This window comes from Lepisma saccharinum, chromosome 26 (assembly GCF_977018435.1).
Source record: "Lepisma saccharinum chromosome 26, izLepSacc3.1, whole genome shotgun sequence".
Classification (NCBI taxonomy): Eukaryota; Metazoa; Arthropoda; class Insecta; order Zygentoma; family Lepismatidae; genus Lepisma; species Lepisma saccharinum.
The window spans coordinates 23,095,107-23,119,998 of NC_139254.1; the positions used below are offsets into that span (position 1 = coordinate 23,095,107).

At 41.0% G+C, this 24,892-nt stretch overlaps 1 protein-coding gene across 1 annotated transcript in view; it reads left to right on the plus strand.

The window, feature by feature from the left end:
* The first annotated feature begins 18,746 nt into the window (after window positions 1-18,746).
* Window positions 18,747-24,892, plus strand: part of LOC145979403 (dystrophin-like) — a 56,561-nt gene continuing 50,415 nt past the window's right edge. Inside the window, exon 1 of the mRNA XM_083112273.1 lies at window positions 18,747-18,835. The gene's annotated coding sequence lies outside the window, so the exon portion shown is untranslated. The remainder of the gene's footprint in view (window positions 18,836-24,892) is intronic.

A 24,892-nucleotide genomic window follows, 5' to 3' on the forward strand; every position in this document is an offset into this window, starting at 1 on the left:
ATCTACGCGTAGATTACGTGTAGACAACGCTTGTAGACGTAAACTTATAGTCTACGGCACATCACTGCCGCCAAGCCCCTTGTGTATAGACAACACAACTAACATTGCAAATCTGCGGGTTGTATAGGGTTATATATCTCGCAAGGAGAGGCTGCGGCTTGGGAAATTGACAGAACTTCGTGTACATATATTCTGTCCCCGATATTTCTGGAGTAAGACCGCGCATGGTGGCAGAGAAGTGGGGCGGAGGATCGAGTGGGCAGAGCGAAGCAGTAGACGTTGCTAGAAGGCTGGTAACTGAAGTTGCTTCCTCGCCCCTCCACGCAATCCCATTCCCTCTAACATGCTCATTGGTCGATCCGTCTAGCGTCACTACTTGCGCAGAGACTTGTTTTCGTTTGCTTCTCCAGAGATAGACGGGATAGGGTACCCTACCACAATAGGGTACCCTATAGGTATTGACATACCAAGGTACTAGCCAACGATTTCATAGAAAAAAGCTTCGTCTTTTATTTGTATGCAGATTGTCGAGAAATACTCGTATTTTATTTTCCATGCTCTTACGGCAATTACCACTCTGGATAGTGTAAAAATATGTAAATAAAAGCGTTGATTGTAAATAGCATTTTTATGTTTTGTATGTTTTGTCAAATATGACACGTCGATAATTTAACATGCAAGTGTTTTCTTTAAAAATGAGAAAATTGTGAAATAAGTATGGTGAAAAAATTATTTTACTAAATATTACTGAGTCCTCCTCCGTAGTCGAGCGGGTTAAGGCGTTCACTCGTCTTGAGATCGTTCGCTGCGGGACGGCGTAGGTTCGAATCCGGCTCTGGTCGGAATTTATTCGGCCTACGTATAGGGCCGGTGGCAACCCACCATCGTGAGGAAATTGGGGAGCTCCGAATGAGTGAGCGTAATCCGGTCGGGACGACCTACTATAACGGCTGGGGATACGTCGGGCTGACCCCCCGACTATTCCAATACTGGTTGAAGATCTCCACGCTTAGAGGTGACGAAGGAAAGTGTGGGAGGGAGACCGGCAGTCGGTAGGTAAGCCAAGGCCCTTCATGGGCTGTCGCGCTAAGGATTATTATTATTATTATTATTAAATATTACTGAAAACATTAAAAAAAAACAAAATTTAAATATATTTTAGTTCATCTTTATTTCGATATATTATTAAATGAAATGTAATAATAGTTGTTCAAGATAGAAAATTGAACCCAGAATCTTCAGCGCGTGAAACTGACATGCTACCACTGGACCACTTGGAAGTCGGACAATTTCCTTACCTTATGCGGCACACTTGGAAGCCTCGAAACTTTGAAGCGTTTTTTTCCCTCGGAAATGGCTTGTTAGTGCGCGTTAGTACCTTAGAATGTCAATACCTACTACAGGATACACTGCCACCACATAAAGTTCTGTCCCAAACAATTTTCCAAGCCTTAGCCTCGTTTTGTGAGATAAGTTGTTTTGATATAAATTTGTAAAACTTAATGAATTTCCATATTTGTGCTGTTTTCTTTAACAATTCTTATTTCTTCGTATTTTGTGGGATATGGTACATGAGTTGCCTTCACAGCGAAACTCTGCGAGACCGAGAACGAGACGAGCCTGTGCTCATCTCGTCTCGAAACCATACGCCATAGGATCATATAGGTAGTTGGAATTCTTACAACGGTGAATGTCGAGGAATACATAGATGCTTATTTGTGTCGATAGGTGGTATGTATGGAGCATTATTGTGAACCAATAATGCTAGATGATAATGTATTTGAAAATTCACGTAAACAATACTTAACATCCCAGGAAACAACCTTTCGATTGTTGCCGTGTCGGCAAAAGCGTTTTAGGGTACGGATGTTCTTTTCAAGCTCTCCGCTCAGTCACACGGCCTCGCACTCCAACATGGATTCAAAAGTTGCTTTTGCCCCAGCCGACCACCTGGCTGCAGCAGCCCTACAGTCTTCGGACGAAGAGGCGACCTTTGGATGCTGCTGGTCCAACCTCCCCTGCGCCCTCCGCAGGCGACGGAGAAGAAGGACGAAGAAGATGCGTCCCACCTGCGTCTTCTATCTGCAAGAAGGAGGAAGAGAGGTTGCCTTTCCTCTTGAATCGGCACCTCTTGATGACCGCGTGGTCTCCGATGTTCTTCACGACGAACCCCGGTCCTCAGGAACACTTGTTCCAGTAGTTAGTGCATCTCAAGACGTAGACACAGTAGTTTTAGATGCCTCTCAGATCGCATCTGCCATATACACAGGCTGTGATGAGGCAAAGGTAGTAGGTGAAAATTCCAGTGATATTTGTGATGAGCGCTCCCCAGGAACACTTGCTTCTCTGGTTTGTGCATCTGGGGATGCAAAGAAAGTAGTTATAGATGCCTCCCAGATCACTCCTGCCATATACACAGGCAGTGACGAGGCAAAGGTAGTAGGTGAAAATTACAATAATGTTTTCAGTGTTTCTCAATGCAAATGTCCAAATTCTGTCGCCTCCGGTCGAACTGTTTTCCACGCAGGACACGACGAGGCTAAGTCTCTTCCTGACCAAAACTATTTTCATATTGACATTATTGTTTCCGACATCTCACCAGATAGTGACAAAATGGCTGACATGATCGTAGCCTCGAATTCCATCCAATCAAGTTTACCATGTTCTGTACGCGAGATGTCCCGTGTGGAGACGTTTCCATTTGCAGTTCATGAGATTTGCAAAAAACTCCGAAACCATGATTTAGATATAAATGCGTCTGTGCCTCGGCGGACGACGCCAGCGCCTCTACCACCAGTGGAAAGTGATTGTAATTCCATCTCTCAGGATACATTACCCGAAAGTGACGATAACTCAGATAATATCTCTATCGAGAAGGATGAACTTATAAGCGTCGATTTTGCGCTTAACTTAGGTGCCTCTCCTGATCGCCCCGCGCAACCAATTATTGAAGACAGACCAAGTTTTCCACATCCTTCAGCACACGAATCAGACACAGGTGAGCATCACAAAGTTGCAGTGAAAGATGAAAAAGGTTTTTTACTTGTTCTGCCACTAAGAACTGAAAATGAAGGCTCAGGAGTTAGTGCTTCTGAAGCCAGCATCTACGACACTGTACACACGGTTGCCCAGCAAGAGCTATTGACCACATCCCAGGCAAACGAAACGAATGCTCCTGCCGAGCTGGAGCAAATTTGTCTCAGCCAACCAATTGAGCCCAATATGCACGAAACAGAGCTTGAAAATGTTAACGACTCTCCTCAGAAGGAAGTTTCTCTTCCTGAAGCCTTGGATGTTATAGCAGCAGCCCAGCAAGTGATGGTGAAACCCGCAGCACCAGGCAAAGAACAAAAGGCAGACTCAGCCCATTCATTGCCCGTCGACCTGCAAGAAATGTGTTTCGGCGAACCCGCAGAGCGAAATGCGCAGCACTCCGTGAGTGAATCAGAGGATGAAGACATCGTAGACTCAACTGATTCATCGACGAGCTCTGATGAAGCTTCCTGTGACGTTCCGGCCAGCCAAAAGAAGAAGGAGAATGAAAAGAGCTTTCTGACTTTCCTCTTCTCAAAAAAGATGAAGAGAAATAAAATTCTCACATTCTTCGTTACTATGCTGTTGCCAATCTGGCTGATCTGTTTCATTGTAGTGCCCCAAGATTCTCTCATGAGATCTGGAAATCACGCCCATTCCTGTTGTGATATTAGACACACAGACATTCTTTACCCAATGTCAATATATGATGACAATTACCCTTTCGTTCTAGGACGAACGCGTAACCCGGCATGTGTGAATAATGTGTCCAAAGGACTTCAGGAAGAAGTACTTCCAAACGCCTGGCTTGAATCAAGCCTTGAAGGTGATGAACCACAGCTACATTCGGTTGTGGTGCAAGATATGGTGGAAGGTGCACTAAATCTTCCATATACGGCACCCGATGTACACAGACTTCATACTCAAGTACCGCATGTCGTGCCGAGAAAGAGCATACTAAAGGCAGACCACTGCAAACGTGTGTTTGAAATCAGCCTTGCATACGTTCCTAGGAAGCAGCAGGCGTTCGAAGGAGCTCCCGTATTTGAAGTTACTCTCAACGACGTCTGTTCAGCAGTAAGTTTGTTTCTTCAGTCGCCCGTGTTATTCCCAATTAATGAGATTTCTCTTCAGGAAGACCAGTGTCCAGTTATGCTAGTCGTTCCAAGCATCGACAGCGGACAGTTCTGCCCTCCTTCACATGTAGAGAGAGGTGAACATAAGTGTAACAAAACCGTCGCAAGTGAACGTAACTATATTTCCCTAAACTTTTGTGAAGAAATTGAAGGCAATGGATTTTGTGAAAGTGGTGTGTTCTTCAACACGACTGATAAGGACACACAAGAAAAGCAAAGAAGAGAACAATGTAGTGTCGTTAATAAATACGACTTGCCTCGCACTTACCCAGGATTAGTTTATCCGTTTCGGATTACTGTAGGAATAGAGCACGGACCGGAAACACCGCCAAGATGTTTCTGCGAACAAAAGCAAGATCCTCTGCAGACATTCCTCTGCGCTTTCCTTAGCGCCATGGCGTGGGCGGTGTATCTGTCGACGCATCGGAATACGAAAGATATCTTTCCACCTTTTGAAAGAAAGCGCTCTCCAGAGGAAGAGCACGAGTCGATCGAGAGTATTTTGAAGAGGAAGAAGGAAGCCTACCGGGCACATCTGTGGGCTTTGGGCTTGCAAAAGTCACGTGAGCTGGCTTCTGCCCCACATCCCAGCAGGCACAACAGGGCTTTAAGTTTCACCACGCAGACGGATAGCGAAGAAATAGGCTCATACTGTAGGGAACTGATAGATAGGGCACCGAGGGAAAGCCATTTCAAAGTCATCGCTTGGTTGAAGCGTGACAGAGTACTGCCTCGTCCAGTCAGACGCCGCAAGATGACCCAGTTTGTTTCATCCAGCAAGAAGAACGAAAGCTTTTTGCAGCAGGCCGAGACAGATGTTGCAGAGACTTGCGTGATGCCGGAACCACTGAAGTCTTGCCTGAAAGGCCCTGCGTCGAAACCCCGAAACCTGCGCGTGAAATTCACGTCACCCGCTGAAAAGGATTTACGCGATGAGCCGCTTACCCTCACGCAGTCTCTGGGATCCTCCGATGGCCCTCTGGAAGGTCGTGGCGTCCAGGACATGAGAGTTCCAGCGCCTGGAGACAAGGAAGAAGCGGCAGTTGTGGATCGCGGCACCCGAAGGAGGGGATACCGTCGTGTCCACCGGAAGACCAAGAGGAAGAAAGACCAAACAATACTCCCCGCAGCGGAGTCGGAAACACAGAATCATGATCAAATCTCTCACACCACATGAATCACTATGCACACTATCTAATTGAAATATATAAGTCAGGAAGAAGATTCAAAGGAACGATCAATATTTGTTCTCCTTCAAAGTACAATTGTAGTATATTTTGTATAATAAAGTTACAGTTTAAAAGTATGTGAGCAGTCTTGATTGAAATATGTAATCATGAAATATTATTACACTGTTGGAGTGAAAATGAAGCATTTGAGATCTGTGAAACAAACAGACAAGTAGACTCCACAAATGGTGAAAATAACACACCAGGAAGAAAATATATTATAAGAAAGGCGCCAAAATAGCCTGTAAACTTTGTCAGTTGTGCACTTATCAATTTGTATAAACATTAACATAGTAAATGTTCAGTACGTAGCTTTGCTGGGAGGAACCAAGCAACGTCTTAGTCTACAGTGCTTCAGAGGCAGCGCATCTCGTTGCGGTAGCACTGACAGAGACGATTTCACGCAGGTAAAACAGCGACAGCGAAAAATCAGGCAAGGCCAGGCCGGCTCGGTAACTCAGTGGTACAGTCGACCTCCGTGGCGGAGTGGTTAACACAGCGCGCTACAACGCCAGTTGTTCCGGGTTCGAGTCCCGGGTTAGGCATGGGTATTTCTGTTTGTCTGTCATGAGAAAATAGTCCAATTGATATGAGTGAAAGTCGTGTGAATGATGGGGAATATTTCCGCATAGGGGTATTCCTTTTATATAAAAATAAAAATTGTGTGAGCAATGGCACGGTATGCCAGAAACCCGGGTTCGAGTCCTGATCGAACCTGCATTTTTCGCTTAAAGATTTCTACGTAGTACATCTCATGTGTGTGTCTAATCTTTAATAAATTTTCAGTGTTTGTGTTTAAATGTCTTTATATCATGAGATAGTTATTTCTAGAAAACGCCTAAAGATCAATGGCACACAGTGTAATATCATGTAGCCTTTATTCGTTACTTCTTAGTACCCGAGAGAGCTCCAATATATTGCAACGTCCCTCTAGTGCACTTCTTAAAATAAACTTATACCACGGCTACAGATATCTTAATCTCAGGGGATAGGTTCTTTATTCGAGAATTCCAAATAAGAAAGCGTTTTATAGCCAAGAGGATATAGTTAAATGCGGATCTATATTCTGAAAAACTATACACAATACAGAGAAAATATATATCGAAGCTTGTATATACATTGACGGTTATATTCTTTTTAAAAGGAAATCTTCTTCTTTCTTCTCGTAATTTCTGGAAAAGGCTTCTTCTTCCTTCCTATCTTTGATTTGGGAAAAGGCTTCTTCTTCTTTTCTTCCTCCTATTTTGGAAAAGACTTCTTCTTCTTTCCTTCTTTCTGTTTTTGGAAAATACTTCTTCTTCTTTCTTCTCGTAATTTCTGGGAAAAGGCTTCTTCTTCCTTCCTATATTTGATCTGGGAAAAGGCTTCTTCTTCTTTCCTTCTTTCTATTTAGGAAAAGGCTTCTTCTTCTTTCTAATTTTGGAGAAGGCTTATTCTTCTTTTCTTTCTTCTATTTTTGGAAAAGACTTCTTCTTTCTATTTTTGGAAAAGACTTATTCTTCTTTCTATTTAGGAAAAGGCTTCTTCTTCTTTTCTTCTTTCTAATTTTTGAGAAGACTTATTCTTCTTTTCTTTCTTCTAATTTATTGTCTTTCCTTTTATAGCGAAATCTTATTTATTACATATATGCGCTGGCTTTCCCCGTTTCTTTGGCAAACGATACAAGCTATACTTATAGAAAGAGTAGGGTCGACTAAACTGACAGTAGCGACTGTAACGACCAAAAGGGGAATAGCCCAGGATCGCTAATAGCAAGCGCTGCCTATGGCCCAGTGCGTCTAATAAGAAGCGCAACCGTAAGTGCTTCGGGGCGTCTAATTGAACAGAGCGCCACCGAGGGACGGACAAATACAAAAGCTGACGATGTTCTTCTCGTCAGAGGATCAAAAAGGAGAGATACATTTCTGAATTCATTTGCTCACTTATTAACTTTCCTAATTGTTTCATATATGAGCATATTCTTATTTATCTTAATTGGCTATATACAACATTTCATCCACTCGTTCTATAATTTTTATACTCTTCCTTTATGTATTTTGCATTTACTATAATATATATGATCGCTCTTCTCCGCTCCAAGTTTCTACAGTGAACTCTGCTTTTCTTCATATGGCGTGCTGTCATCTATCATCACTCTTGGGAAACATTTCTTCCTTGCGTTTTTCATTGGTACTTCACAAGGTTCACACTCTAGTTGGATTCTCTGTAACAATTTGAGTTTCCAATACAGTGTGTGAATGTGAAAGAACCTTTTCGTATTTGAAACCTTTGAAAAGCCTTGCTCGAAACAGGATTTTGGATGCCAGCTGCCTCATTTGGCTGTCCTTGATATTCAGAAGAAATGTCCAGACCTGGACGTACCGAAGATGGGCAATGTGTTCTCCAAAGCACATGTAGCTCATTCTACTACAGGAGAATTGCACTTCACTAAGTGACTTTCGTTGTTTCTAATACTTAAGAAGATTAATTTCTTCCAACGTCACTTTTATTTTGCAAGAAAATTAAACTCTTCGAAGCATTTTATTCGTCATTTATATTATTATCTTATAACTTGAATATTTATATCAGTAGTTTCATCTCAAGAAAGACAATGAATTATAACATTATAATTGTCTTCCAATACTGAAATAGGCCACTAGAAACAACGCAACTTACGAATAAAATATGCGTGTTGGGGGTGGGGGAAAACTTTATGATGAGGTTGATCTTGACGGCCGCCATCTTGGATTCAACTTCATTTTTTTAAATGGGAAGGGGGTCGTGTGACACATAATTTTAGGCTAGAATTTTGTCAGGAATTAAATGGTGTTGTCCATTTTGACGTATCTTTATTCGTGTAGGAGTTACAAAGGTTTCTTTTTTCAAGTTTTGAAAAGTGGCACACTTTACATGATGTGTTCGATGTGGCCTCCTTCATGCTGGACAGTCATTTCCATTCTCTTCTGCCACTCCGTATGCACACGTAACAGGACATCTGGTGTAATAGCCGCACATGTATCAATGATTCGCTGTTCCAGGTGGCGAAGATTATTGATTTTGACCGCATGCACCATGGCTTTGAGGTGGACCCATAGGTGAAAGTCCAGGGGAGTGAGATCGGGGGATCTTGCAGGCCACTCCACTGGACCTCGACGGCCAATCCAGAGCTGTGGAAACTGTTCGTTGAGTAATCGACGTACCTGCAGACCGTAGTGAGGTGGTGCCCCGTCGTGCTGAAACCATAAGGGGAAGTCACCATCCTCCGTCGCTACGGATGGGAACACCAGCTCCTCCAACATATCTTTGTAGCTGTCGGCATTCAAATTGTTGTGGATGAACACAGGACCAATGACCCGTGTTCCCCAGATCCCGCACCACACCTTGACTTTGGTATGTCCAACCATCTTGGATGGATCAGTCCAATGTGGGGGGTTACTGTCTGACCAATAACGCAGGTTCTGCTTGTTAACCTCCCCGTTAACGTAAAAGTTAGCTTCGTCCGTAAAGAGCACATTCTGGGCGAACTGTGGGTTATCTGCAAGCTGTGCTGTTGCCCATTCCGCAAACTGAAGCCGGCGGTCAGGATTGTCTTCAGAAAGGTGGTGTAATAACTGCAGCTTGAATGGATGAAAATGATGTCTCTTCAAGATCCGTCGTATGGAGCATCTGCCAACACCAGTCACATGAGACATGCTACGTACACTCCTTGTGGGACTGAGGGCAAAGCTACCTAACACGGCGATGGTTGTCGCCTCATCTGTTGATGAACGTGGCCTCCCAGACTGTGACGTATCTTTCACACTCCCTGTGGCAGTGAACCGGGACAGCAGTGATGCAACTGTGGCGTGGAAAATTGGATGTCGGTCTGGATGGCGAGCGTTGAAATCGGCTGCAATGGTGCGAGAACTTCTTTCCCCTGATATTAGGATGATCTCAACCCATTCAGCGTCGCTTAGTTTCATGTTGTCCTGTCAACCTGCAACGAAGAGAAAACCCTTGTAACTCCTACACGAATAAATATACGTCAAAATGGACAACACCATTTAATTCCTGACAAAATTCTAGCCTAAAATTATGTGTCACACGACCCCCTTCCCATTTAAAAAAAATGAAGTTGAATCCAAGATGGCGGACTTCAAGATGGCGGCCGTCAAGATCAACCTCATCATAAAGTTTTCCCCCACCCCCAACACGCATATCCAACACTCACTGACAACTATCCCCACAGTGGCTTCTTTTATTTAGGTGTATTGCGACTTTTGACCCACCCCGACTTTTGACCCACCCTGTACAATATCTGTCCCAAAAGTAATGAGACTATTATTGCCAATCAGAAGGGTTGGGGGATGGATCTATTGGGCGGGGTGGTTGGTGGGGGGATGTCAGGTATACAGTTTGAGAGAAGACAGTTGCTTCCAGCGTTCGCGTCGCCAGCAAAGTGAGAATGTCACGTCACGGTGGGAAAAGCAACGAAGTTGGAGCTGCGGTTCACGATAAGATTTTTCTCCGGATTCAGTTAATCCCCTACCGACACGCTTTAAATGTTAATATAAGCCTGTGTGGAAGAGACTTTGTCGAAAGCTCAAGTGTGCAGGTGGCAAAAGTCGTTCAAAGAAGGACGACAAGACGCAGAGGACGAACTACGCTAAGGGAGCCCATCAACGTCCAGGTCTGCCGACCATGAGACTCGTACTGTACATAAGGTGGGACTGTCGGTTGTGCATCGTATGGTTTCGCTCGCGTCCGCCATGAGATCGCAGGCACCTGGTTTCTCCACCACGACAACGCACCATCGCACTCGTCACTGCAACTAACGGAATTTCGCCTAAAGAAAAGGTGGAAATACTTCCCCACCCACCGTACACTCCGGACCTGGCCCCGCATGACTTAATTTTGTTCCCGAGGTTCAAATTCGGCCTGAAAGGACACCGTTTTGGGATGATTGAAAATGTCCAAGCAACCGCGACGAGTGCTCTGAAAGGCATCTGAGGTCAAGACTTCCTGCGTTGCTGCGAAGAGTGGCAGCAACGCTGGAACCGCTGTGTTGATGCTAAAGGATCCTACTTTGGAGAATATTAAGTATATTAGACCTGTAGCTTCAATAAAACAATTTTTCCAGAATTAGTCGAATTACTTTTGGGACAGACCTTGTATAATTTATAGGCTGTGTCCTCGACAGCAGTAAATTTACAGTAAAGATGTAACGGATGTACACAACTCGATGTAGAGGAATGTTCCGCAACCTTCTTGTCCTCGCAGCATACCACAAATTATCCATTACTGAACACGGCACATCAAAAATGTATTTCCCCCAAAAAAATACACATTACGGCACTGTTGATATAAATTACAAGTTTTGGAATGAGTTACAATATAATAAGTTAATAATAATAATAATAATAATAATCCAAATTCACTGCACTCATGGGCACTTTTGGTATTATTATTATTGAAACGAATTATGCAGCTGATTATATGAATCCGAACCGTCTGTAGATTTGATTTGATTTGTTGTTTTTAAGTCCACTTTATGCACAGTAAGGCTAATCGGGACTGGACCTACAGTTTAAAGTGGGACCCGAACCACTTGTGCCTCCACCGGGTATCGAAGACGGGACCCCTTGATTACAAGGCAACAACGTAATTACTGCGCCATCGGGGAGGCCCTATAAACGTCTATAGAGATCATATATGTGTATAAACAAACTGGCCCTTGCAATCAAGGCGTCTTATTTAAATGCCACTACTGATTTAGCGATATGGTATCCACACGTTTTCGGCCCCGAACGTGCCAAATAAGATCCTAAGAAAGAATTGACACACCATTATATTAACATTCTCGAAAAGCTGCAAAGAAATGGATGTAACAATCTTGTTGCTCGCTTCGCTCGCATTGTTCTGTTCTAAAGGTGCGTGTTTGGGGCTTTACTAGGGTGAATGTGAAGTTTTATACTAATGCTACATTACAATACATCAACTATATTATCGATAACATTACTTCTTTAAATATAATGCTTAGTTTAAACCAGGTGCATTATTTGGAACAAAAATGTAACGAAATCCGAATTTCTAACTTCTTGTTACAGGAAAATTTTACTTTATCAAGTTGAATTTGTACTGAAGAAAAAATCCACGTAATTATTGTTATGGGTTACTAAAATAATTATATTTACCCTAAGAAAATGGAGGGGGTGAGTTCTTTGAAAGAGTAATCGTATTATATAATCGCCCTGAGCTTAAGAATTTCTGGCTAGAAATGTCTCGTGAAACAATAATTGAATCGGTCATACGTCTGGAGCATGTTACGTGTTTAGTTTGCTAAGGTTGAATTTTCTCTCTTTATCTTAAGTTGTGTAACAATTTGTGTTAAATACTCAAATTATGAGATTTATTAACACATTCACAAATACTATTTATATGCATATATACATAATTTAATTTACTACATTTAACCAATCAATATGCTAGCTTTACGTTTTTTCGAAAACCGAACAATTTAAAAAATATGGACAGTTTAATATGGTATTTCATTCAAATAAACATAAATTATTACGTATTCATCCAAACTATTTTGGGGGGATTATGATGAACGATTTTAGTGGCGGTCTTGAGTGATGGGTAGGACACCCCTGTTTAGGGAGGAGGAGCAGATCAAGTATAGTGTTCAGTAAAGCTAAGGAAAAGTAACTTTCGGTAGACATGCTGTGGTAATTAAATACTTTGTGGGAATTACGATATGGTTTGAGGGCGCGAATGATATGATTTGGGGGACGCATGATATGATTTGGGGGACGCATGATATGATTTGGGGGACGCATGACATGATTTTGGGTGAGTTGTGCCATTGGCCTTGGAATGGGGGGGGGATGGGCAACCCTGGGTTATTGCTAAAACACGCATTAAATAATCAATGATATGAATGTGCACATTTATCATGATTCCACTGTATTCCATTTTGACTTACCTGCAACTTGCGCCTTTTTTTGTTGCATAGGCGTGTGCAGACCCCCCCCTCTCGATTATGTGTGGGGGGAATCCATCATGATTGTTCAATCAGAGAAAGAAAACCCTCATTAGAGTGTGTCTGCTCCGGACTAATCGAAAATCTGCGAGTATATCAAAAGAATTCCAATTTGCGTGGTACAGTGGGATCCATGAGTATTACCGTGCAAATTGTCCATCACATAGCCCGTAGCCAGAATTGATCTCCGGGGGGGGGGGGGTCACGGGTTATCAGTGGGGGCTTTGTAAAGCAATTCCATTTTTCAAAAGGTTAACAATGTTAAATGAAGGTGAGTTATGTGTGTGATGGGGGGGGGGTCATTACGTTACATAAAGTTTAGAAATATCACACAAACGCTACATTTTTCTATATCTTTTAAAATATCACTTCAAATGTTAATTGGCTGTTATTGAAATCATCCCTTACTACACACTCCATACTGCGTTTGATGATACAGATATTTATATTACACAAGAAAAGATGGACAATATTCAATCATAGTGCCTACCGCACATTCAACTCCCCGGCTGAAACAATAAAACTCCCGTTCGTTCCCAAAACTTGGGAGCTATTAACCTTTTGACGCAGATGCGGAGGGAATTTGCATAATGACATCAAAGTCACAGATTTCTGTCTAAACTGGAGGTCGCAACAGGGGCAACGAAGGTACAGATAAAGAATCTCCCCTATGAAGGAAGTTTCTGAAGTCTAGAGAAGAGAAATCTCCCAAATACTTGCCGCTACTTACACTTCTTTAAAATAAGATGAACGAATGTAATAGCTGCTCTTCATGCTCCCTGAATTTATCCTCACCAAAGTTCTGAGCAAAATAATATCTGCTCTCTACATTTTCACAAAATAGTTTTACCTAATGTCAAGGGGTCTGACCTCAGTGCCAGGTGGGGGGCTGACGGTAGTTCCAGGGGGGCTTCAGCCCCCCCCCCCCCCCCCCTGGCCCCTGTCTGGCTACGGGTCTGCCATCACAGCTTCAAAATTTAAAAGAAAACTCAAAACAAGCTGTTGACAACTTCTGCGCCAGCATACATAAAAATAAATCGTTAAAAAACATAGGATGTAAGATAAAATTTAATGAAGTCATGGACAATTTGCACGGTAATACTCATGAATCCCACTGTATTAGTGTTCTTCGCCCCCTCCTTCATTTCCCCTCTCTGTGATTCGGAGACTAATTCAAGGGACTAATTTACATGTAAAAATGGTTTCGTACAACAGATTCAAAACAACTACACCTACTTTATCCTTTTTCATCAGTGACGGTCATTAGAGGGCATCATTGTTTTATTTATTTATTTATTTATCTCGTCTTGTTTTACATGGCGAAGTTAAGGCTGTGGAGGCTGATTTACACGATTTTTAAATATGGAAATATTAAACATTGAAATATTAAAAAAGAAGAGAAAGAATATGAAAAATTACAAAGGTATAAAAAATAGAAGGAATTACATGAATTTAACCTATACACAAGCACGCACGCACACACACACACGTTTTATCCCCGCACTATGGCTTCTTAATGCTAAACCTTGTCTATGAAGAAAAATCAAACTGTTCTTGACTCTCGTCCCACCAGGTACGTAGTCAGGAGGAGGGCTCGGGGGCTGAACCCTCCAGAATTTCTACAAATATCTAATTTAAATTGTGTGTAATGGTAATTAATTTTACATCCTTAGCAGGAATAAACATCTTGCACAATTAGTGATAATGTACTGAGAAATCCAACTTCAGGGCTTCTACCCCCACTTTTTCGCTTTTAGATGGCGGCTGCTGATAAGGGATGATCCCCTCCGAAATAAAATTCTAACTACAGGCGCCTGCCCTCCCCAGTTTCGGCATCCAATCACCACTATTGATTTCCAATGTGTGGGCAAGTTATTCTGCAAACACTAGAGGTAACAAAAGTAAAGATTAAACTATGTGGGAGTGTTAATAACAAAGATAAATGCTAGAGAACGAAGTTGGATAGTTCGATTACCTTTCCGTAGTTGCTTGGAACTTTCGACGGCTTGAAAATATTTTGTTTCAGAGCATAACACGTGTTATTTGACAACGGTGATAACATTCCTCTACACAAAATTTCTAAGTAAGAGTATTGGGGGCAACTGCCCTCTCTTACACCCCCGAGCGCACGCCTATGGTTCGTTGCCATTGCCGATATCACTTGCAAAAGTTAAAACAAACTCTTCACCAGAACCATCCATCTTGGCAAACGACAGAAACGCGCGGGAAACAAATCCTCACGTCTGATTGGATAATTCCCTAGAAATCGCATAGCTGTTTGTAAAGAAAATTCTCGCATCTCGGCCTGGGCACGTGTCTTCTTTGTGATGGCCCTTTCATCAATTTGATATTATCATAACTCATTCAGTCATCCTCATCTTCACGATTAGTCAAAAATTGCCAGAAAAGTGAAGTAAAATTAACCAAATCACTCAATCATTCTATTTGGTAATTTTATGCCGCTTTTCTACCTCTTGGGTTAAATGGGACGATGAGGATGAATGATGACCCGAAAGAATGGCGATGGGACACACATAATGCAATCATATCTGTCCAAGGTCCGAACCTGGGACCTCTGGTTTTGTAGAACGTCATGATCATGCGTACTGTAAAAGTATGGTGAAAGGAAGTAGCATTACGGTGCATAAAAAGCCATGTTTAGGTCCTCTACAATTAGCCAGTAAAATTAATTTTGAGAAATACATATGTAACATGATAACACTAAATTTTGTACGTTTTCAAAGTTTCTTTAATACATATATTATTTAAATACATTACATAATCAATTCATCCATCTCATAAGAACTACACAGCAAAAAGTATATAAAATGTATCACGTGTGCGCACTCTTTTTCCACAAAACAATTGTTCATGCATTTAAGACAAAACAGTTAAGCAGCAACAGTCTGAAGTATGTTGTTGGTGTTACTTTTCTCTCTGGTAATTTACAATGCATTACAGAAAAGAATCATATTGCGAACGAAGCGAGAAAGAAAATTTTTTGATCCAAATTTTTGCAAAGTGAAAGCAATATTGATTTAATAGGGCGCAAATAACTTCATGGGGCGCCATGGCATTCTTTTTTACATTTTTTTTAAAAATTTAGATCGTTCGGCTTCCAGGCCCGTAGCTAGAGGGAGGGCAGGGGGGGACAACTTCCATCCTAATAGCCTGCTTTGCCCCCGCCCCCTGTGAAAAATACAGACCACATTCCTGCCTGGAATTCTCACTAATCCTTACAATTATATCATGTGTTGCTCTAGCAACATAACAAAAACACTTATTGATTTTGTGATTTATTAAGGTGTGTGGGATTCCGTATAATGTCGTACCAGGATTGGGTGGGGGGGGGGGATTCCCTTCCACATTCAGACTTCCGGAAATATTTTCGCAATTTTCAGTATCTAGAACAGTTGTGACATTTTGGGAAGTCTTGAATTAAAGGTGCTTAATGTGTTTGGATGTTTTTCTTGGATGTGTTGCTATGAAGTTCGAACTGCTTAATTTATTGTTTCCCAAGTCTACCTTTTTGTAAAAGTGATTCATGTGGTAGAGAGAGGGAGTGGAAGTGATGTGAAATTTATGAACAGACACTCACCCACAGTACCGTATTACCCTTCCCCTAACCTTGGACGGAAGTCCATTCTTGGGGGGCAAACATTGAAGTAAAGAAACAAGACTAGCAGAATCTAAGAATAGTAAGACAAATGGATACTCAAGATGGAATTAGTTTTCACGTGTTTCTTGCATTTTTCTTCCAGACGGCCAAGGGACCTTGCAGGGGACATAGAGGGGCAATTTCCCCCCTCGATTTCACATTTTGTACAAATAAAAATACATTTCGTAAATTATCCTTGCTCGCTTCGCTCGCAGTCTCTGCTATGTATTTTAAAGTGCATGTTCAGAGCCATAGCTATGGGACGGCGGGAATCAGCCCTGGGAGCCAAACGATCTAAAAGAAAAAAAATCTTCAAGAGAATGTCATGGCGCCCTGTGGAATTATTTACGCCCTAATAAATCAATATTGTTTTCAGTTTGCAAAAATTTGGAATATTTCGGTTAGAAAGAGATAAAATTTGTAGTTTGATACGGGTTACAGTAGGCATCTTGTGGACTGTAAATATAAATTTCAAATCTTATGAATCATTTCTCTTATGCAAACGCATCAAATACGATAAGCAACATAGGCGTGTGTTACGAACGATAAATGCATTTTATAAAGGAAAAGTTAAGTGATACCTATCCCTGACTGTCGGTATGTCATTTCCATAGCATGTTATATACGCTCTTAGAATTTTAAACGTCAGTAAAAATAAATGCTATTTGCAACTGCGAAGCTATCAATGGGACTGCATACATTAAGGTCAGAAGATGCCATATTTCGATTGATTGTAACATCGCTAGAGGAATTGGACGAGCAAATAGTTACTGAGAAAAGTTACTTGGTGCTTGCACGCTGTGAAAGTTGTAGGTGTTATCAGGCGGCACCCTATGAATGAATATAGGTTCAAGAAAATGACAAGTAGAAAAAAGCTGCAGTGAAATAAATACGAATGAAAATCTCTCAACTTATATTCTAATTATTTTGTTATATTTTGCTGTGTCTGTAACAGACGTTGTCCCCAGGCACAACCTAATTTTTTCGCAAATAATTCTTTCAACTCTTCTGCTGTGAAGTTGCTTCTCCTAATTGTGTTCATATTTCTTAAGCCAATCTGCGACTGGCAGAAATCAGTATCAGCATAAAAATAACCCTGATATTAGGGGTTTGTAAGCTTCTGCTCAAAAAGTGGTGCTTATAAGCGGTCCAAACCTCGTGCCGCGGGGATGGGGTAAGGCGAAGGAGGCCCCTTATATCGTTTGGTTTCGTACCATAGTCATTAAGGAACATATTTTTCATAATGTAAAGAGGATACAAAATTTCCATCTATGAAACTTAATATGAAATATTAATGATGACACTATATAATCAATGAAGTCATTGATTAATCAAGGAATTCCTATTTGTTTGTCTGGTGTCAAACATGTATTTCAACAATAAAATACAATACACACAATATTATGCAAAATGGTTAACGTAAACAGTAGGCAAACATTGTCTGTAGTGATGCAAGAGTCTCCCCTTTCAAGCAAATAGAAGTAAGGGACTAAGAGACCCATGTTTTAATGTTTTAGCAAGTACAAAAAAAAATATTACAGATTTTTACACAATTCAACAAAGTGTAGTTAATATGAAACTATTATTGTTTAATTAATTCGATTTTTATTGCATAACACAACACGATGGTGTTGGATTCTCGTTAGATTCCTCGCTGCGACGCCAAGGGTCCCGGGTTCGAATCCTGGTCGGGCTTGGTTGTTTGTGAATGTCCATTCATCAATTTCATCATTTCATCAATCATCCCCATCTTCGCAAATTAGCCAAGAGGCACAAAACGCGAAGTAAAATAAAACTAAATCAAATCAAAATCAAATCAAATCGTTAGATTCCTTTGTGCGTAAAAATCTTGCATACTGGAAACTAGAGGGAAACATTATGAAGTGCAATTTATAAAAGTCTCCCTTAATCAGTTCTGCAGAGAGGCCCAAAGCTGTTGATACATATTAATCGTCTATTAACATTATCGACCTGTAAATATCAAGTAGATACAGTCCTGATTAGCCTATTTATGTTAAACCTCATCTATGTATTATTTGGCAGTCCGAAAGGTCATTATCGAAATATTGTTATTTGATGTTGCTCGAACTTTTTTTTGTTCGTTGGAGTTTCAAGATATCATCCCTTTCCCGTCACTTATCGGGGCAAGTGCTCCTGTGTACCCTGATATATCTGCCAATGCGACACAATATATTAAAAATTTGCCCCCTCTAGGATAGATTTCGCCCCCCCCCCTCCCTACTAAGAATTCTATGGCTACGGGCCTATCGGCTCCCCAGGGCCGACTTCCGCCGCACCCTATCTACGGCTCTGAACCAGACGAGACTGCAAGTTAAAGCAGATTTTGAGAGCGGAGCAAGCAAGAAAATTTTACTAAATGTAGCTACTTTTATTTGTTTAAAATATGAAATGGAGGGAGGTAATTCATTGACCCTCTGGAAGAGAAAATGCAAGAAATACGTGGAAACTAATTCCATCTTGAGCATCCTTTTGTCCTGCTAGTTTTAGATTCTGCTAGTCTCTTTTGTTTTTTACTTGAATGTTTTCACCCCCTTGAATTGATTTCCGTCCATGGGTGGAGCCAATGCCCTCCTTGTCCCGTCTAGTTGGGCCACTGACAAAGAGTGGATCAATATACGCTGTATAAAACACAACGTATTACTATATTCGTTGAAGAAGAAGAAGAATGAGGAGGATGTACTCTGTGGTAGCCGGTGTATGTATTTGAATTAATGTTTACACAAGTTGATTTAATCATACTTTCGCCAAAATAAACGAGGTAAGTCTTGCGTAGTTTGTGTTTTCACAGTAGAAGAACTGGTTTATTAAAATGTGCTGGCCTTCCAAACTTTCGATAATTCTCCATTTTCGCTTTTCTTCCAATGTTTTTTTCTTGGTGGAGGGATGTCAAAATTTCAATCTCCATAAAAATGTTATGTTGGTGCTCCCTTAAAAAACCGAAGTTATACTCTTTATGTGAAATAGTTCTACGATTCTTTTGTATAGTTCCGTTTCTTTACAAACTCACATTAAAACGTAATATTTGTGGCAAGCACAATACTCTTATTGTAATTTGAATTTGGAATGAAAGTTTATTGTACAGATTGACGTAACCATGAAGAATGAAAGTTTTTTTAGACGCTTAAGATAAGTTAGCAAAGTTTATTAATTATACATAACTGAAATTTGAAAAGTGTAAACTTTTAGGAATAATAGTTACTACAAGAGCCTGCCTCTTGTTTATAATTTTAGTATGACCTATCCATAAAATTGACATCTTTTCGCTCTTCGTACCCCCTCGAGAAAGTGAAATATTTATTAAACTCTCCGCCAAACGTCTGAAATTCCTTAATTTTGTTATTTTTTCTCATTGGTAATTACGTATTCTGCGTTGCTAAGGATTCTTGAAGGTGGGATTTAGTTTTTTCACGAAAATAATTTCAATTTTCAACATATCGAGTAATTGTTGTTCGTTCGTTTTTTGGTTGTGTTACACAATATGGCGGGCAAATCTTGACTAGCGTTGTCTATGATCAGTGGGTGTGCAGTGTTTCCAACCTTCTTCACTGAAAAATACCTACTCTCGTGTTACTGATTTTGTATTTTTTTCCGGGTTTGAAAACATGCACGTAGCGCCACAAACCATTGATAAATAGCCCCACGAACCGTGCACGGTAAGGTTAGGCAAACAGTTAAAATTGTCATGTTCTTGCAAAACAACGCTGTGGTTGGAAACGCTGACCGGGGGTTACATCATCGAATGCACACAACATTTGGTTCACGTAGTGGAAGGGCATAGAGCAGGGCATGAAATTTCAAGTTTGAAGTCAGTCGCCAGACTAAAATCGTTGGTCGCCACTATTTTATATTGATAAGTAATAAAAATATGAGCAAGTATTAAAAAGAATTAATGTTTGTGTAGCGCTGTCGTTCTGCACTGAAGTACCACTTATCAATCGCAGCTGCTGGGTCAAACTCTGACAGGGGGGGTGGGGGGTCCATTTACAGAAACTCGGAGCAAATCATCCAGTGTCTCAATCTTCAGAGAGTTCCTGTAATTAAGTAGTCTTGAGTCTGTTGTGACAGCTGAAACCTCTCTCACATGAAACTGTGCTCACTGGTAGAACAGCACAAAATGCCAAAATCTAGAGCAAATTGGGGAATCTTGTTGAACACTACTCACTGTGAATTTTCTCCAGCATCTGATTCAAAGTCAGAGAAGGAAACAAAAGTTTGTATTCTGTCCACTCTGCTAACAGAACATCCATTCTCTCATTATGAAGGCTCGGGTTCAAGTACATGTAGAGCTTCTTTAATTCTTCTATCCCAAACTGAAGAATATTTTCTTTGGGAGGCGGACCCAAAGTGTCGAAAACATGCAGAGATGCAATCACATCTGTTGATATAGATTGCAATCTTTCTATGATGTACACCTTCACATTGTTAATTAAGTTTCCTCTAACAGTCTGAAACTCTTGCTCTCCATTTTGAATGTTTGTGAGCTGCACATCCCTGATCTTCCCTGAAATGGATACATGGTCCAAGAAATCTTGTTTGCTTGGTCCAACATTAGATTGTAGGTCATCCAGTATTCAATTCTTATTTTCAGAGATGCAATCAAAAGATTCTTATTTTATAGTGCCACGCTTAAAGGGTTCAATTTCCTGTAGAAATCGAAAAGGAAGTACAGAAGCTTAACAAATTTAAATTGCTTCAAACTTTTCAGCAAACCCTTAGCTTTAGCGCCATCATTGTCTTTTCCATGGGCCACCTATTCAAGCTTTCATGATTGCAAGAGAGCTCTTACATCACTTCTTGCTGGCTAGCCACCTAATAGTGTGGATATCACTCAGTTTTAGAATTTCTTCTATAACTTCTGCCGTTTCTCTCAAGAGGTGAAGTCTTTTAGAAGAGCCATGATAACACTGAAAAATATTCCTAATCACGGAATCAAATGCTCTAAGATATTCAACTTCACGACACGCATCCAGCACAGCTAACTGCAAACGGTGTGCAAGGCAGTGAATATTTATAATTTTATTACAAATAGCTTTAATTTGCACAGCCTATCCAGATTTGTGCCCGACCATATTTGCTGCAGTACCCAAGCCTAAAATGTAACACTTGTTTCTGTATTTATTTGAACCTATTGCCTTATCTAAATAATCAGTTATGGCTGTGAAGTAGCCAGCAGAAGTAGAGTTTGGAAGCTCTATTACTCCTAAAATGTCCTCCTTGATGTGACCAATCATTTGCATCCACGTATCGAACATACACATCCATCAATCAGAAGGCTGATGTATGTATTTCTCTGGAACCACTTCACTCACAGGCAACTACCACCGAACCAAAAAAAAAAAAATAGGTAAACAGAAATAATTTACTACCACGTCAACCAACCTTCACGAGTGCATTTATCGCATTCTTTTGTCAACAAAGACTGGACACTGGCACGCGCGAGAGCAGTTCACAACTGTGAAAACAGGGTTTTTCCGTGCACAAGCAAGGAGTCTCGGTTGGGCCACGGTCTGCTCCACTCTACCCCTCCCCTCCCCACCTCAAGTCCGAGTGGAGGAAAAGCAAAGCAGGGAAAATGGGTTGGGTTGGGTTGCATGTGCATGCAAAGTGGTAGCATCCCAACAGTTGCAGAACTGTTGTGCCGATTAGATGGTGTCGGCATTGAGTGGACGCGGGGTTTTCAATCGGCTCGCTTTCCAAAACCATGTACGAACGTTGGATGGAGATGTTCGGGCGTGTTTGACACATATTTGAAACAACGAAATTTTAGTCGCCAGCCCCAAACTTTTGGTCGCCAATGGCGACCTGGCGACCGGAAATTTCGCGCCCTGGCATAGAGGCAACAGCTTTCGTGCATCGGAGAGACATTAATATTCAAAAATAGATGATTTAACGGCGAAATAAATTAAGCAATTGGGAAAAAACACTTCCATGACAGAAACTCGGTTTGGTAAGTACTTTCTCCTGGAAAATTGAAGAAATACGTTTTGCGGAGATCAAAATTTTACCGCATATATTGAACAAAATCTGGTACGGTACTACTTTACTATACCGGAGACACCTATCAATGATTTATTTCTCAATTTTTTACATTGCTAACGTACTATTCTGCATTGTGGAACATTTCTTTAGGTGAAATAATGAATTTATAACGAAAATAATGTCTATTTCTTACAATAATGAGTACTTACTGTTGTTCCTTATTTCCCACAAACCTTCCACGGGCAGCCCCAAAAACCATTGACATTAGCCCCAAAATTCACGACAGCCCCACGAACCATCATGGGGACGAGGTATGCCTACTAGGTTAGGTTAGGCCTGTTAGGTTATGTTCCATAAGCACTCCTTTCGTTCAATTTAGCATATACGGACAATACGGGAGCGTATTGTGCTCTCGTGCAGAAAGCAAATGGCGGCAGCAGTAATAGCGCGTCGGAAATAGATTTTCTTAGAAAACCACATGCATCCGCATTAAAATGGATCAAAACTACATTCCCGAACATCAACAACGCTACAGAAAATGATTTGCGTAAGTACTTTCTCCTGTAAATTTGAAGAAATCCGTCTCCGGTATAGTAAAGTGTTACCGAAAAGTGTTCTTATTGATTTGGTTTATTTTACTTCCCTCACTTTTGGTTAATCGCCAAGATGAGGATGCATGATGATATGATGAAATTTGTGAGTGAGCACTCGCTAAGAACATTTAGGCAGTGATTCAAAACTTGGATCCCTGACATCGTAGTGCAATATGCTACCACTCCCAGTTTGTATACCAGTCTGGAAAACCTGTAATGTCTACACATGAATCTCAATAACACACTTTTTCAAAAAGCACCTTTAAGACTTTTGCCAGTGTCATGTTGAAGGGAGGTGATCTTCACCCTGTACATCTGTAACTTGATGAAGCACCATGCAAAAAAGTGAAGAGGTGTGAGATCCGGAGATCATGGTGCCCATATGTGATCCCCTACCAATCCACCTACCTGGAAACGTAGCTTCCAAATAAGCACGAACAGTCTTTGCGAAGTAAAATGGGGCTCCGGTTGTGGCTGAAGGAACACTTGCATCATATCGAGTTAAGCATTGCCCTTCACTGTGTGTCCTAGAAAGAAATACCAGACGTATACCTTGGACTTCATGATCCCCAACAACAAGTTGACTTTGGGGGTGTTTCTTTCCCATTGGAGGACTTCTTGTAGCCCTTCATCGGCCCACACTCTGTAGTTGTGTCATTTGACAGTTCCACACATGTGAAATGTGACTTCGTCACCAAACAACACATGTTCTATCAACTCTCCTCCTCCACTGCCTGTAACAGCTTTTCACACATTGTTTCGCGACAAGCACAGTCATCCTTTTCTAAGTTGTACACCACCTGAAGGTGGTATGACCACTTTTTTTTAAGGGGGGAATCTATAATCTTTCACAGTTAGTTGAGGTAGCAACAGCCTTCTTGTTGAAGCTTTCGGTCTTCTGCTGATGGCATCTTCTACCCATTGGACGGTTTTGGCTGCTAAGCTGGGCCTTCCTGAACGTTTAACATCGCCCACAGTACCTGTTCGCTTGAATTTTTGAACCAGTGGCCTGATATTAGCCCTGGTTTGGTGCAGGTTTGTAGAATTTCCTTTTGAACGTCGCCTGCTCCTCTTTGAAGCTTAATTCCCGCGAACGTCCACTCACCACAGCTATTTTCTCTTCAGTACTCAGCATCTTTCACATCACCTAGAAGAGAAAGAAGAAATCAGCCATTTTCACAATTCACATTTCATAGTGTAATATGCAAATTTGCAAAATAACTTATTTTTCCATTTAAGTTGTTGAAAGAACTTGGCAGAGGAAAATGTGGAAAGCTCTTCTGTTTTGCAAGACAATGGTTCCTCAGGGAAGGGTACCAAGAAACTGGCTGTTTTGAAGGATTGGGGTGTTGTTGCATAGGCCATCCACCCTACTCACCAGATCTGACTATTACCTATTTGCTAACAATCTAACTGCAAGAGCAGTTTTTTGCAGACCAGATAAATAAATTATTTTTAGAAGGGTTAAAGAAACTTAAGACATGATGTGCCAAGTGTGTTGAACTTCAAGGTGAATAAGTGCAATAGCAAGGAAATTTCATGGTTCTACATCATTTCATTCTTGGTCAACCTTTTGGCTGCCTCTTGTATTTTCACATTTTCAAGGCATGTGCGACTTACTCACGTTATGTATATTAAAAGTATAATATAAGATATATCATAAAATACTTGCGTTTCGTGAAGAAAATAAAATGTATATGTTAGAGCAGTAGTTCTTAACCTGTGGTCCGTGGATCCCCACGAGGTTTGCAAGAGAACTCACTTATCGCACACCCCATTGAACTCCTCCCCACCCTTTATTTGTCTTTATCATAGCATTAATACATTGTAATTTTTCGAGGCTTTGCCAAAAAAGGTATTATTTATGCTAAGAGCATTTATCCTGACATCAGACAAATGAAGGGTGGTACGGAGCTCAATATGGTGTGTGATAAGTAAGACGAATTTGCAAAGGCTTGGAGAAACATTACAAGCTTTTATACTTGTCAGTTATTAGAGAATCCAGTTTAAAAATTGAATATATATTCTATCAAAAAAGTACCGGGAATTGTTAAATAAAACGCACAATTTTCATTTATTCATCAATATTTATTTTGTTGCCTTCAAAGTAGGCCCCATTTGATGCAACACACATATGCCAGTGTTTTTTCCAGTCTTGGAAAAAAAATTTATAGACGCTTTCCGGTATGGCCTTCAGCTCTTTCCACGAATTTTGCTTTATGGCTTTAATCGAGTCAAAACGT